Here is a 17,082-nt window from a genome sequence, read left to right as displayed (position 1 = left end):
AGAAATGTACCTTTCTAATATTTGTTGGAAGATGATCCATTTATCCTCAGTGTTCTTTTCACTAAAGAGTTTATGCCAGTCAATATATTGTAAAGCTTCCCTTATCTTATTGAAATTGGCCTTTTTAAAATTATATGTTTTAGTATACCCCATGTGCTTTTGTTTTTTTGAGTTTATTGCAAAGGACACTATGTTGTGATCACTATTTCCCAAGTGCTCACCTACTTGAATGTTGGTCAAAAGATCAACGTTGTTTGTTAAAACCAGGTCCAGACAAGCGTCCATTCTAGTTGGTGCTTGTACAAGTTGTGACATGAAGTTGTCATTTAACAAGTTTAAAAACCTAATTCCATTTGCTGAGCTACTAGTCCCTATGTCCCAATTTATGTCTGGGTAATTAAAATCTCCAATAATTAAAGTGTTACCAAGATTTGCAGCTTTCTCAATTTGCTCAAACAGCTGTTGTTCCTCGTCAATATTAACATTAGGTGGTTTATAACATATCCCAACCAATAGTTGGTTTCCCTTCTTTTCCCCCAAGCAGATATTTACCCATAAAGCTTCCACATTTTCCTCATCGCATTCAATTTGCTTAAGATTTGGCTTTAAATCATGGTTGACATACAAACATACCCCACCACCCTTCTTGTTTTTCCTATCCTTCCTAAATAATGTGTACCCATTTAAGTTAACTGCCCAGTCATGTGTCTCATCCCACCATGTTTCAGTTATGCCTATTATATCATATTGTTTAGTGTATGCTAATGCCTCTAGTTCCCCCATTTTGTTATTTAGGCTCCTTGCATTAGTAAGCATACATTTAATATCATGCGTCTCTTGTTTATTTTGTGAATTACCAACATTACATAGCTTCTCTGTTCTGAGCTTGCCCCTCCCCCCGTCTCCACCCTCCTTATACTGTTCTAAAGCCCATCTCCTTTCTGTCCTATCTCCATTTTGCCACAAGCCCCTGACGAAGTCTTCCAGACGAAACGCGTAGGGTGGCAAGCTTTATTTCACTTTTAATTATTTTATTGTGGACCCTTTTTCATCCAATTTTGTCTTTTAATCCTGGCGGTTTCATCTGTACCCGGTAGCTGACAGTGGATGTATATATTGATGGGCCTTTTTAACTTCTTGATTTTGTAAGTGTACACAATAAAGCATTTCTTGGAATATTATACAGTTACACACTATGTCCTTTTTCTGTGCTTTGTTTCAAGTACATATCTTCACATACAAGAAGAAAAGAAGCACTTGAAGAAGACTGAGTATACCCTGCCTTTTAACTTCTATGTTTGTGAGTGTTTTATAGTTCCCCCTTTTTTATGTTTTTAGCGCTTTTTTGTCTGCACTATTGGTCTCCCTTTGTACTTTTAGGTCGTGCTATTTATGGTTTTATGTATAAGATATTGAAGACGTTGAGGAGTCTTCGCACTTCCTATTTCTGGGTATTTATATAAATTTTATATTTTACCTTAGTAATAGCCACAGAGGGTTTTTTGTTTTGCATTTTATAGTGCAAATCACTTTTTTCTGCTTATATGTCTCAAAATATAAGATTCTTTTAGATCCAGGTAATAAAGAACAGTAAGAAAAATTAAAAGCAAAAATCAATGTTGGTATAAGATAAGGCCCAAACCATCTGAAAGTAAGGAATCTAGCGGCTTGTGATTGATAATCCAAAAACAGACAATACTGCAGCTGGAGCTGTTAAAGAATGAAAAAAAAGCAGCGTGAGTCTCAGGTGTCATCCGCCTAGCTCTTCTTGTGTGCACGTGCTGGAGTTGAAGGTGAAAGCACATGTGATTGTGCTGGACGTCTATTAATGGAGTTAAGAAATTCCATACCCTCCTCTTGTGATGTAACTGTATAATTCCATATGCAAGAGTACCTTCACAGGAAATCCCCACCTATAATGTATCCCTCTCTGCCTTAATTCAGCTGTAAAAGGCTGTAACTCCCTGCGACGCCTCATTGTGTAGGCCAAGAAGTCTTGAAATTCTTTTATGTTTTTATATTCCCTAGAGAGACCAGATGCTCGTATCGTGCCCCAAAATCCCTCCTTTATGTGAAAAAAGTGGAATCTCACTATTACATCTTTGGGCGCGGCTGCAGGTGCTTTGGTAGGCTTAGGCAGCCTGTGGATTCTGTCTATCAATAAGTCCAGGTTGGTAGCTCTTGGTAAAGTTGTCTTAACCATTGCCTGGAAAAAGTTCAATAATTTTGGGGCATCAACGGTGTCAGGAATCCCCCTGATCCTCAAGTTATTGCGCCTGCTTCTATCCTCAGCATCCGCCATTTTTTCCGCTTGTTGGTTAACTTGTAGTCGAAGCTCTTTCACAGTATTAACCAAGTCCTGGTGGGATTTTTCCTGGGCATGCAATCTATGCTCTACCTCTTCTGTACGTTGGCCAATATTTTCCATGGCTCGATACATAACATCAAAGTCCTTTTTAAAATCATTTTTAAAGTCCACTCTTAAATTTTGGATGAGCTGTATTATCATGCCAGCTGATGGCAGCAAATCTTCTGCCATCTCAAGTGGCATAGTTGGATTGTAAGTCATTGTTTTAAATCCTGCAGGGGCCATCTTGAAAGTGGCAGCATCCATCTTGGATGTGGCAATGTCATCATATGTAGAAGTGGTGGTCATCTTGGTTGAGGCAATAGCTGGCTCATTAAAATTATCCATCTTGGTGGTGGTTCATTTTCTATCTCTTTGTTGCAATTGAGTTTGTGTTATGTTAGAAGTATCCTCCATGTCTGTTTCATCATGGCTCTGTGTAGTCCTGTCAGCATCTGTGGTGAGAGAAGAATGAGTAGCACCGCCATGTCCGACCACCATGAGGCCGAGGACCATGACGGGAACGGGACCTCCCGCCGCCCGCCCCCTCATCTTCAGTCCAGTCTCATTTATATACTAGGGACCGGGCTGCTTTAGTAATAAGGCGCGAGCGGCCGGACGCACTCCTCGTGCCTCTTGCGGGAGCTGAGTTCCCTTGCTCCGAACCTGTCAGATGCTCGGAGCGATCCACACCTCCCTCTGGGCTTGTGGCTCTCATGGCTGCGATCCCGCCGCTTATTGAGGTCTGCGAGCGGGTCGCGGCCACACTTGCATATGAGCGAGTGTGTGAAAGCATGTGGGAGGTGGGGAGCGGCTATCCAACTGCAGCTTATGATGATTTTTGTGGTGAAATAAGCCGCGATGCCGTGGTATGGGAGGGGGAGTGAGCTTGCAGGCCCTTACTCACCCCCACAGCAGACTTGTCAGTTATTTTAGTCGCAGGAACAGATTTGTCTTGATTTCTTTGCTTCAGCATGATGAGTGGTTCTTCTTGAAAGTATTTTATGTACTTCAAATTATTGCATTGAATTTGCAAATTGTGTTTTTGGAACTAAATTGTCCCAGTATCCCAGGAGCTCCTCTAAATGGTGACCATTCAAGATGGTGACCAAGCTCCGCCCCCCTGCTCAGTATATTCTGTATATTGTGAAAATGTTAATACAAATATACATTGGAAATAAAAGACACGTGTATTAGTAATATTAGGCATGCAGTTTTTAGTTTGTTTTTTTTTTACTTTGGGTTTAATTGTTTTAACTTCTATCATGATAAAATCTATGTAAATGTTACATGTACATAAATAGTGGTTGCATAGTGGACTCAGCAGTGTATGTGTATGGACTAAGCAGTCTGTCTGTGTGTATGGACTCAGCAGTCTGTCTGTGTGTATGGACTCAGCAGTGTGTTTATGGACTCAGCAGTCTGTATGTGTGTATGGACTCAGCAGTCTGTATGTGTGTATGGACTCAGCAGTCTGTATGTGTGTATGGACTCAGCAGTCTGTATGTGTGTATGGACTCAGCAGTCTGTGTGTGTGTATGGACTCAGCAGTCTGTGTGTGTGTATGGACTCAGCAGTCTGTGTGTCTGTGTGTGTGTATGGACTCAGCAGTCTGTGTGTCTGTGTGTGTGTATGGACTCAACAGTCTGTGTGTATGTGTGTGTGTTTGGACTCAGCAGTCTCTGTGTGTGTATGAACTCAGCAGTCTGTATGTGTGTGTGTGTGTGTGTGTGTGTGTGTGTATGGACTCAGCACTGTGTGTGTATGGACTCAGCACTCAGTGTGTATGGACTCAGCAGTGTGTGTGTGTATGGACTCAGCAGTCTGTATGTGTGTATGAACTCAGCAGTCTGTGTTTATGAACTCAGCAGTGTGTGTGTATGGACTCAGCAGTGTGTGTGTATGAACTCAGTAGTGTCTGTATGGACTCAGCACTGTGTGTGTATGGACTCAGCAGTCTGTGTGTATGAACTCAGCAGTGTGTGTGTATGGACTCAGCAGTGTGTCTGTGTGTATGGACTCAGCAGTCTGTGTTTGTGTGTGTGTATGGACTCAGCAGTCTGTGTGTTTGTGTGTGTGTGGACTCAGCAGTCTGTTTGTGTGTGTGTGTGTGTGTGTGTGTGGACTCAGCAGTGTGTGTGTATGGACTCAAAAGTCTGTGTGTGTGGACTCAGCAGTCTTTGTGTTTGTGTGTGTGTATGGACTCAGCAGTCTATGTGTCTATGTGTCTGTGTGTTTGTATGCACTCAGCAGTCTGTGTGTATATGTGTGTATGGACTCAGAAGTCTGTGTGTCTCTGTGTGTAAGGACTCAGCAGTCTGTGTGTCTCTGTGTGTAAGGACTCAGCAGTCTGTGTGTGTGTGTGTGTGTATGGACTGTATCAAGGGAAATGTGTTTGTTTTTTAATAATCCTTGGTGGAAAATAATGGATTCTCCACCAGGGATTATAAAAAAAACCAAAAAAACACATTGTGTCGGGGGCGGGGCTTAACATGCGGCAGGGGCAGGGTCAAACTCCGGTGAGGGCGGGGACGCGGGGTTAAATGTGCCCCCCTACTTTAGTCCCTGGCCCACCATGTGCCCCCCCTAAAACTGAATCCTAAAGACTCCACTGATTATATGGGATTTGCTGACCTATGCTCAGTGCACCCTTTGTTAAATTATATGATCAAGTTCAACCCTCCTTTTTTCTTAGTCACACACACATAGTCACATGCAGACGGTCACACAAACAGTTATAGGCAGACAATTAAACACAGTCAGTAACAGGTAGTCACACATAGCCGTAGTCAGACAGTCACACACACAGTTACAGGCAGTCACATATGCAGTTACACACACACACACACACAGTTACAGGCAGCATCACACAGTCACAGGCAGACAGTCCCACACAGTCACAGGCAGACAGGTACACACAGTCACACACATGCGCACACACACACAGTTACAGGCAAGCAGACTGTGTCACACACACATACAGTTACAGGCAGACAGTTACACGCACACACTGTTACAGATAGGCAAACAGTCTCACACACACACACACACACACACAGTTACTGGCAGGCTGACAGTTTCTCTCTCTCTCTCTCTCTCTCTCTCACACTCACACTCACACTCACACTCACACTCACAGCCACAGGCAATCATACACACACAGACACACACTGTCAGGATTACAGTATGATCCAGCACGTAGAATTGTGTAACACAGAGGACTGATAGGTAACATATACTGGACCTTAGAATGGCCGGAGTAACGTACCAAAGAATAGTCAGGAATAGCTGAGGTCAAGGGATACAGAAAGAGACACAATGATAAGGAAAAGCCAGGGGTCAGGGATGCCAGAAAACAGGGAAGTCAAAAACAATGCCAAAGTCAAATAACCACCCCCAACTTGTCTAAGCCCCGCCTTCACTTTCCTTCTGTTTTCCTTCAGCTAGTCTCTGCTTGTGTGAGCTGTGCCAGCCTCCCGGTATCCCAGCTGCCATGGGGCACTGTGCGGCCCCACAGCTCACACATCCCCATCCAGCACGCAGAGCAGGGTCATGGCACGGCACCTGGGGCGATCCGCCCCCCCCTTAGTACGCCACTGTAAGAGAGTAATTTATATCCTATGTTTACACTTGATGGCTGCTGCTTTCCCCCAGCACACGCATATGTCCTCAAGTGGGAGAACAAACTATATTAATTATTGTTCTAGAAGAGGACAACTTCTGTGGAAGCTTAAATTGCAGAAAGCTGGAGGGACCTTTGGAGTTACTGTGATCATATTCTATCCTAAAGTGGATCTGGTAACATACAGTCTTGTTATCGTATCTGTCAAACGTATATATGCAAAATTATATTATCATCATATAAATTAATAGTTTTGTTTTTTAGACATGACTGTACCTAACTGGCCTTTGCACAATCTGACTGACATTACACCAGGCGTGGATCCAAAGTCAGGTACCTAAGGTTTGAATCTTTTTGTGCTGTGCTATTACCCACAGAATCACCTAGGTTAACAGCTTCTGAAGCCTCTGCCCACTTTTTCTGATCCATCAGTGTCTCTTCTATTTGGATGCATTATACATTGTTAACTATCAACAGCAAAAAACAAATATGAGGAAGGCTGAACTTGATGGACACAAGTCTCTTTTCAGCTATGTAACTGTGTAACTATGTAACTATGTAATGATGTAACTAACCTGTTGTCCATAATTATTTACAAACCTCTCTTGTTTGACAACATAAACATAAACATGTCAACTCATTTACCTCATACCTGTCCGGTCCTATAATTCATTTACAAACCTTTTTAGTGAGTTAAATTCTTTTACATCCATTTATTATATTTTATTATAATACCCAAATTTGTGTAATCTATGGTCAATTATTGAAAAGATGGCGTATACTGTAAACCAGACTAGAGTTTACAAGTGGGTTTATTAGTTTAGTGTAATCTCAGTAATTAAATAATTGTTGGTCCGTCAATTGCACTTGAGCAGTGGACGCTTAGTGAGTGTATATAGTGTTATAGTTTGACCTTCATGTAGAAGTCAGAATATTATAGAATTTGTAGAAGGAAAGGTTTCTGCTGTTGGACATTCAAGATCACTGGCTTATAAAGGTGTATGTAGTTCACATCAGTTTTTATTTTTTTGACATATGTACCATTATTTCAAGGCCTTTTAACGAGGAATGACATAATTTGTTTCCTTATTACAGAGTTTTTTTCTGTGGCTGTAGGATAATTCAATACAGGAATCTCTCCTTTGAAACTATTTGTTATTGAGAAGTTGCCTTATGTTGTCTGAAATGTAAGGAAATTGTATTCTGCATTAAATATCAACTACATTCTTCCCCTTCCCAAATGTTACTTATAATTTATCTCTGTATTGTCACATGTTTCAGTTATGCTACATACTAATGTCATTCCCAAGGCAGCTGCTTCACTTCACGTTTAGTGAAAGTGACATTGCACCATGTGTGATAATGTGAGCTAATGTAATCATAGGACATGCAGGATAGTCTGAATGTAGAGGCCTCACAATGATCTCACTTTGATCTTAGACTAGAAGAAGCAGCTTGTAAACTCAGTCATAATATTTACAATATCTACTCATATCCATGAGTAGCCACAATTCTCTGTTGAAATTCTCACTACGCTGACAAATCGGAAACCTAAATGATATCAAAATATGATATCAAAATTACTAAATAATCTTTCCAAACAACCCCACAAACAATTCAATAATCTAATTATACAGTAATTTTTGTTGTAGTAGATACACAGGAATTAAGCCAGGGCTTGACAGTTAGGATTCAGGGTATAATTATTATAAGCTTTAATTATTATAGATATATAATTTATGTAATATATGTACATTTGGATCTTAAATTTGACATGCCCTGGCCATTAAAATAAATAAGTGATACATTGTAAAAATAAATGAAAGAAAACAGACAACTGTATGCAATGCATTCATCCTCTGACTTAGAGTAAACAACAAAATATAGGCACCAAAAACATTAGTTTAATGAAGCAGTTGTGGTGTACAGATCATGCCCCTGCAGTCTCACTGCTAAGTTCTCGGCCAATTAGGAGTTATATCACTTTGTTTATACAGCCCTAATTACACCTTCCTGCATGTGACTTGCACAGCCTTCCTAAATATTTTCTGTAAAAAGACATGTAAAAATCATAGGCGTGCGCACGGGGTGTGCCGGGTGTGCCTGGGCACACCCTAATCCCGCGGCACGCCTATGTATATTGAGACCGGCAGGGGAGATCTCAGGATCTCCCCTGTCGGCTCATGTAGAGCCGGCGCTATCCGAGCGCCGGCTCTGCTCTCAGCCTCCCTCCTCACTGACCCACATGCAGGGAGGGAGGCAGGAGAGGACCCGGCGGAGCTATTGCCGGCAGCTCTGCCGGGTTCCTCTCGCGAGATATGAGCGTTGCCGCGGCAACGCTCAAATCTCGCGAGAGTGAACTCTAGCCCCAGAGGGGCTAGAGTTCACTCTCCACTGGACCACCAGGGATGGAATCAGCAGCAACAAGGATCCCCCCTCCCTACAAAAGGTAAGAAGGGAGGGGGGATAGCAAGTAATGTACCCCCACCTCCACCCCCACAATCACCCACACACATACAGCACACACACACATACAGCACCCACAGACATACACAGCACCCACACACATACAACACCCACAGACATACACAGCACCCACAGACATACAGCACGCACAGACATACAGCACCCACAGACATACAGCACCCACAGACATACAGCACCCACAGACATACAGCACCCAAAGACATACAGCACCCACAGACATACACAGCACCCACAGACATACACAGCACCCACAGACATACACAGCACCCACAGACATACAGCACCCACAGACATACAGCACCCACAGACATACAGCACCCACAGACATACAGCACCCACAGACATACAGCACCCACAGACATACAGCACCCACAGACATACACAGGACACACAGACATACACAGCACCCACAGACATACAGCACCCACAGACATACAGCACCCACAGACATACAGCACCCACAGACATACAGCACCCACAGACATACAGCACCCACAGACATACAGCACCCACAGACATACAGCACCCACAGACATACACAGGACACACAGACATACACAGCACCCACAGACATACACAGCACCCACAGACATACACAGCACCCACAGACATACACAGCACCCACACACATACAGCACCCACACACATACAGCACCCACACACATACAGCACCCACACACATACAGCACCCACAGACATACACAGAACCAACACACATACAGCACCCACACACAGCACCCTCACACACACACAGCACACTAACAGCACCCTCACACACACAGCACACTAACAGTACCCTCACAAACACAAACAGGACCCTAACAAACACACACAGCACACTACCAGTACCCTCACACACAGTACATTAACAGCACCCTCACAAGCGCACACACACACACACAAACAGCACCCTCACACACAGTACATTAACAGCACCCTCACAAGCGCGCGCACACAAACACCCTCACCCACATAGCACACTACCAGCACCGTCACACACACATCACACTAACAGCACACACACACACACACACACACAGCAGTGTGTGTATGTGTGTATGTATGTGTATGTGTGTGTATATATATATATATATATATATATATATATATATATATATATAATATACATATATATATGCGGCGTGTGCTTGTGCTTTAGGGTGCACACCCTAATGCAATAGGCTGCGCACGCCTATGGTAAAAATCCTTTATCTAATTTAGAATATTTTATCTCCTTCTCTGTTAATAGACTCCTAGACTCTGCAGGACCCCTCTGTGTGTGAATAAAATTGAATTTACAGAGCAGGAGATACAAACTTTTTTTTTCATGCAGGCTGTGCAAGTCACAGTCAGGGGAGGTGTGACTAGGGCTGCAACAAATGTAGCTAGGACTAGGGCTGAAACAAATGTAGCCCATGGACCACAATCTAAGGGGAGTGGGCCTTGACATTGCTAGGAGGCAGGCATAGACTGTTGGTCTTGTTTGTGATTGAGTATAAGTGCAGTGTTATGGGGGGTATATGAAGAGACCCTTTTTGGGTCAGGGGCCATCTTAAATTAATCCTCACTTACCTGTTGTTGTGACTGGTTTGTGTGGTGTCTCTTGCTTTTGTCTTTCAGGTGAATTTTTGCTGATTTTATAAAATGGTGGAGTTGCTGTAAGGAGTCCAGGCTGCTGTGCAGGACAGAGATGTCATTTGGATTCAAGGGTGCCTTGGAGAAGCTCTCCAGCCATCTGGGCCTACTTCACCACAGGAGCATTGGCCAACAAAGCGCACAAGGCCGCCTCAAAATGTGAGCCCCATTGAGATGCCCAGCAGTAGTAGGAGAATGAGTCCTTCTGCTGATCTTGCCTATGCTGAGGTGGATATTGGTTGGAGATCCGGGTGTTCCACTATGCAAGGAAGGCCTCAGTGTGCGGACACACGTTCAGGTTATGTTTCCAGGATCGAGGCTGCAGATGAATGTTAAGGCCACAAATTGGTGCAGTTGGTTGCAACTGATCGTTCAGCTTGTAAACTAGGAGTCCCTGATATGACTACATCTTCAGGCCATGAATCAAGAGTTACAGATTCAGCTGACACGTTTCGTCTGCGATTCCAGAGTCACGAATGCTGCTGACCATTCGGGCCACGAATGCTTCTGCTGCTTGTTCAGGTTTTGGATCAGGGAGTGCGAATGTGCCCTAATGTTCGGATTGAGACACAAGTTTGGTTAAAAGAGCTAGAAGTGCAGCTGACAGGAGAGTTGCTGGGAGTGCTTCTGGGATCAGAAGGACAGATGGCTGTGCTGTGCAGACTACGGGTGAGTCGGCCACCAAAATAGTTTATTAGCTAGGTCCCGGCTTTGTGCCGACACCAGATGTTTTATAGTTTTCTCTGTCAGGTTATGGGAGCAGAGTGGTTCCCCAGTGGGAGTTTGTAGGATAGATACATGTACACGGCCGTGGGGTCAGGACGCCAGGTGCAGTGGTTGGAATTTCAGTTTTCGTTTTTACCAAGGATGTCTTGTGTTTGCAGGTAACTGGAACGGTCACCAACAGATCTGGTAAGACCACAAGATGTGGAACAATGGATGGAGGCGCCATTGCACCGGTGCTCGGACAACGGATCTTGGGATGCCTCACGGCCTTCAGTGGCAAGGGGTTCGGATGGTGAGTTCTTTTCTACACATTCTTTTGGGGATCTTTTTTGGAACCTTGGAGTGGCATGGTTTTATAGCAGTGGGGAGTACGGTGGGCGATACTGTTTAAGAGCGGAGTGGAGAACTGGCGTGGCTTCTGGTAAGAGGGACACAAAGCCGATCAGAGAGACCTTTCGATCACCCTGATGGTCTGTTACGGAACAGCTGGCACTCAAGCTGCATTTGGCACACAATGTACGCACACCTATGATGAGATTGTAAAATGGTTATCTAAGGAAAGAGCTATTAATGTAGTTGCAACTAATTATATTCTATTAAGCGACCTTTGCATTTATACATGAAGAAAAGGCAGTGTGTGCTCTATTAATATCAAAACACAAAAATTAGGTGCTCACTATGTACTTTAAGGCAGCAGTAAATCTTTCAGGGATTCCCCAAAACCTAGGAATAGAGACAAAAGACAATACACAGTAAAACACAGTAATGCACAAAAATGAAGTCAAATATGAATTACATGTACATACTTTTTTGTTAAAAGTCTATGAAGTCTTTGACTGTCATACAGTGCATAGTATCTCAAAGAAAAAGGAAAAAGAAGGACAATAATCGTGCAGTATGACTTTAACACAGTGAAGTAGAGTGCTATAGCAAAAACTCACTCACAATTTATAGAGCTACAAAGAGCTCTGCTGTGTAGGGCGTAGACGGTACAATCCCCGTCACTGGATATATTTTCAGCTATAGTGGTGGTAGACTTTATCTGTGTCTCGAATAAGTGAAGACAAAAATTGGAATATCCAGTAGTGCAATATGTATATCAAAGTGGAAGTGCATATAGGAAGAGCAGGGCCGGACTGGGAATGAAAAGCAGCCCTGGAAAAAAAATCCATACCAGCCCCGTAATGCATCGTGCCAGCATAGATGCGCAGATATGGAAGCGGGAAAAAAACTGAAAACTATCACTCAAACATGAAAGAAATCGTTTGTGCGTGGAGAGAGTGCCGTTTGTGCGTGGAGGGGTGCTGTGTGCGCGTGGAGGGGTGCTGTGTGCGCGTGGAGGGGTGCTGTGTGCGCGTGGAGGGGTGCTGTGTGCGCGTGGAGGGGTGCTGTGTGCGCGTGGAGGGGTGCTGTGTGCGTGGAGGGGTGCTGTGTGCGTGGAGGGGTGCTGTGTGCGTGGAGGGGTGCTGTTTATGTGTGGAGGGGTTCTGTGTGCGTGAAGGAGTTCTGTGTGTGTGGAGGGGTGCTGTTTATGTGTGGAGGGGTGCTGTTTATGTGTGGAGGGGTGCTGTGTCCGTGGAGGAGTGCTGTGTCCGTGGAGGGGTGCTGTGTCCGTGGAGGGGTGCTGTGTCCGTGGAGGGGTGCTGTGTGCGTGAAGGGGTTCTGTGTGCGTGAAGGGGTTCTGTGTGCGTGAAGGGGTTCTGTGTGCGTGAAGGGGTTCTGTGTGCGTGAAGGGGTTCTGTGTGCGTGAAGGGGTTCTGTGTGGGGGGGGTTCTGTGTGGGGGGGGTTCTGTGTGGGGGGGGTTCTGTGTGTGGGGGGGGTTCTGTGTGTGGGGGTTCTGTGTGTGTGAAGGGGTTCTGTGAAGGGGTTCTGTTTATGTGTGGAGGGGTTCTGTTTATGTGTGGAGGGGTTCTGTGTGCGTGAAGGGGTTCTGTGTGCGTGAAGGGGTTCTGTGTGCGTGAAGGGGTTCTGTGTGCGTGAAGGAGTTCTGTGTGTGTGGAGGGGTGCTGTTTATGTGTGGAGGGGTGCTGTGTCCGTGGAGGGGTGCTGTGTGCGTGGAGGGGTTCTGTGTGCGTGAAGGGGTTCTGTGTGCGTGAAGGGGTTCTGTGTGCATGAAGGGGTTCTGTGTGCGTGAAGGGGTTCTGTGTGCGTGAAGGGGTTCTGTGTGGGGGGGGTTCTGTGTGGGGGGGTTCTGTGTGGGGGGGTTCTGTGTGGGGGGGTTCTGTGTGGGGGGGTTCTGTGTGGGGGGGTTCTGTGTGGGGGGGGGTTCTGTGTGTGGGGGGGGTTCTGTGTGGGGGGGGGTTCTGTGTGGGGGGGGGTTCTGTGTGGGGGGGGTTCTGTGTGTGTGAAGGGGTTCTGTGAAGGGGTTCTGTTTATGTGTGGAGGGGTTCTGTTTATGTGTGGAGGGGTTCTGTGTGCGTGAAGGGGTTCTGTGTGCGTGAAGGGGTTCTGTGTGCGTGAAGGTGTGAAGGGGTTCTGTGTGTGTGGAGGGGTGCTGTTTATGTGTGGAGGGGTGCTGTTTATGTGTGGAGGGGTTCTGTGTGCGTGAAGGGGTTCTGTGTGTGTAAAGGTGTGAAGGGGTTCTGTGTGTGAGGGGGTTCTGTGTGTGTGAGGGGGTTCTGTGTGTGTGAGGGGGTTCTGTGTGTGTGAGGGGGTTCTGTGTGTGTGAGGGGGTTCTGTGTGTGGGGGGGTTCTGTGTGTGTGGAGGGATTCTATGTGTGTGGAGGGGCTTCTGTGTGTGTGTGGGGGGTTCTGTGTGTGCGTGGAGGGATTCTGTGTGTGGGGGGTTTAGTGTGTGTGGAGAGATTCTGTGTGTGTGGAGAGATTCTGTGTGTGGGGGGTTCTGTGTGTGTGGGGGGGGTTCTGTCTGTGTGGTGGGGTTCTGTGTGTGTGGTGGGGTTCTGTATGTGTGGAGGGGTTCTGTTGGTGGGGGGTGTAGTGTGTGTATGGTGGGGGGGTTATAGCATTGATATATTGATATATTTATAAAAATAAAAAAAACTTTATATTACCCCCCCCCCTCCCCCCTTACCTTTGATCAGGGGAGAGGGGGAACGGCTGCTCTTCAATCCCTGGTGGTCCAGTGGTGGCGCGTGCTGTTCAGCCTGCAGCTCCTCTGGCTGCAGGCTTACTTCGCTCTCCTCCCGCGAGAACAGCAGGCAGGTCAGAGCGTTGCCATGGTAACGCACGGCAACGCTCCAACCTGCCTGCTCGCGGGAGGAGCGTTCTCGCTTGCAGGTTCCTGTCAGACCGGGTAGGGGAACAGAAGCTCCCCTACCCAGTCTGCCTGCTCGGCCAAGCTACATTCTGTGACCGGCAGGAGGGGAGCACATGATCACATCCCCTCCTGACGGTCACCCTGTAATTGCGGCCCGGGCTGGTGCACACCATGCAGCCGCGCACCGGCCCCCTAGTGTGCCGGCCCACCGGGAAATTTCCCGGTATCCCGGTGGGCCAGTCCGGCCCTGATGAAGAGGTAGGTATCTTACTCACATGAACTAGAGCATATACCTGCTCTAGTAAAAATGCTTTGGTGGGGATGGGGGTACTAAGGGGGGGAGGCAGAGGGGGCAATCCGCCCGGGTGCCACTCACTAGGTGGGGGCCCGGGGCAGACTGTGTCGGGTCCTAGGTCACTGACAGACCGGATATCACCACCGGACCACCAGGGAGCCCACACTGGACCACCAAGGAATTAAATAAGGTATTTAGTCATCCCCCTCCCTCCATCACCCCCTTCCCTCACATCATCACTCCCCCTCCCTCTCACATCATCCCCCTCCCTCTCACCATCACCCCCTCCCTCTCACCATCACCCCCCTCCCTCTCACCATCACCCCCCTCCCTCTCACCATCACCCCCCTCCCTCTCACCATCACCCCCCTCCCTCTCACCATCACCCCCCTCCCTCTCACCATCACCCCCCTCCCTCTCACCATCACCCCCCTCCCTCTCACCATCACCACCTCCCTCTCACCAGCAGCAGATATATCAAGAAGAATTAGAAGCGATAAGATAAGTATCCATTATTTGGCAACAATTATATTGTTTGCCCATAATTTAAAGCTGTTTCAGAAGCATGCTGAGAGTAGAAGCCGCAAAAGTCAGTGGAATTTAAGGAAGTTACTCAGTTTAGTACACACAGCCAGCTCAAGAACCAACTTCTTAGTTGAAGACCTTCAAAGCATGGTGAAATGAATTAAAGCTTCTAATGGAGAAACACTGGATTCAATGCTACTCTATGGGAAGCATCAGATTGGTGGATTGCTGCTAATGTGTTCAAGGCACCCAATGCTTCTCTGTGAGAAGCACTTGACTGAAAGAGGTTGAGTAGGTGCAGTATCCACACTGCATTACAGGTGAGGTTTGATGCCTTTTGTATTTAAAAATGGAAGGCTCTGAACACCCAAAAGAACATATTAAAATTAAAAGAATAATATGTTTATTTTCAACTTAAGAGTTTTCCTTTCCTGGGAGATAGATAGATTGTATTTACTGGTTGCTACAGTAGAAAACAGTATAAAGTAACAGGTATGAGCCTTTTTACTCTACCTGTTTGTTGAGATTTATTGGGTTTTTTTTCTGTCCCATAAGTTTTAAATGAATCAATTATTCAGTAGAGGATTGCAATAAGGAACACATACATTTATATCCTATCAATTAGATGCAGTATTGATGCAAGGTTATGTGAAAGGCTAGCCGTCTTATATTTTTCCCTTATTATACTTCTGCTATTTAATGCCGAGAATGATTGGGAATGGTGTAGCAAAATAATCAGCTTTGTAAACTCTAAAACAATAGAAAGTGCTCGTTATGACCTTGCTAAAATGTCCAAACATTCTTGGGAAAATGCCAATAAAATACATCGTACATAAAATAAGATATTTCTATCCTTCCTATAAGTGATGTCTGTGCAAATATGGCATGAATTTCTCTGTGTCCTTGAGGATCCAGGTATTGTAAGATATAATTCCAATACAGAGCTGTATCTTATTAGTGAAGTTTAATGAGCATGCTGCTCTATTACCTCTGAATAGCTTGCATTAAAAAGTTAAGGACCATTTTTTAAATGTTCTTTTTGAATTCTGAATTTTCTTTGAAACTGTCTCGTGATCTCATTCAGTTTGTAGTTATTGAAAAAGAAATGCTGATCTTTGCTCAACTAGATGAGATCCTGATGTCTTCACTTGAAAGGATGCTCCACTGGGAGACAAAAGGCAGATCACTGAGCATGTGATTAATAACAGAGGTTCCATAATATCAGATGACTTCATCAGTGAAGGTTTAATACAATATATATATATATATACACAAAATATATATTGTTGCATAATAAGCAACCTGAACTTAGAGTGCAAGTTATTTGTTCAAAGTGCTGAAAGTTAAACTGTGAATAGCACCCGGTTTAGATTTCTTAGATAATTACCCTTCTTAGATGTCAATGTTCTGCAAATTAACCTTTTGGAATAAGTCGTGGCATCCTAGAGTCCTACGTTTGCATGACAGTCCGTCATTTGGGGGTTCTGTCCCACCATCCAGATTTAGTTCACCTTTCGATGTCGGGAGGCTCTGAATGTTCTGAAATCAGAGCATATTTTATACAGTCAATTATATTTACCCAACTCAAAGAACACTCTAAGCACCATAACCACTAAAGAGCGCTGTAGTTCCTTGGCATGCCCAAAATGTAAGTAATCAAACCGTTTATATTGAAATCTCGTGACATTCTATTGAATTAAAGATGTTGCCATCTTCTGATTTAAATGTACACTATAGAGTTCAGAACAGAAACTTGCTTTTTTAATGCTGTACCCCGGTCCCTAACTAGAGGAGTTATTCCTAGTAGTGCATTCCTTACTGCTACCTCCTGCAAAGGCATGGCCTCCTCCAGCTATAGTCCAATTCAATGTTCCTCATTGATTTACTGCTTTCCTCCGAGCTGCAATGTCACATAACCACATTTTATTTGGTGTGTTTTTTTTTCAGATTTTATTAACAGTTTAACCCAAAAGTCTGTGCTCCAGAGCTTAATTGCTCTGCCCCCCTTTCTGAAATCCTAGATAACAGAAGACTTGGGCAGCGCTGAGCAGCGGCACTGCTGATATCCAAACATGCCAAACCATCAGAATTTACTCAAATTGAGCATATATACAATTACTAACCAAGCACTGCAGATGCTTGTAGACTTTATTTTCCATAATAATTATTCAGAGTAGGTTGGTACTTGTGCTTCAGATTGGTAGATATGTAAAACAAAACAAGGAAG

This window comes from Pelobates fuscus, chromosome 9 (genome assembly GCF_036172605.1).
Source record: "Pelobates fuscus isolate aPelFus1 chromosome 9, aPelFus1.pri, whole genome shotgun sequence".
NCBI classification, from domain to species: domain Eukaryota; kingdom Metazoa; phylum Chordata; class Amphibia; order Anura; family Pelobatidae; genus Pelobates; species Pelobates fuscus.
Note: the sequence above shows the minus strand (reverse complement) of the source record.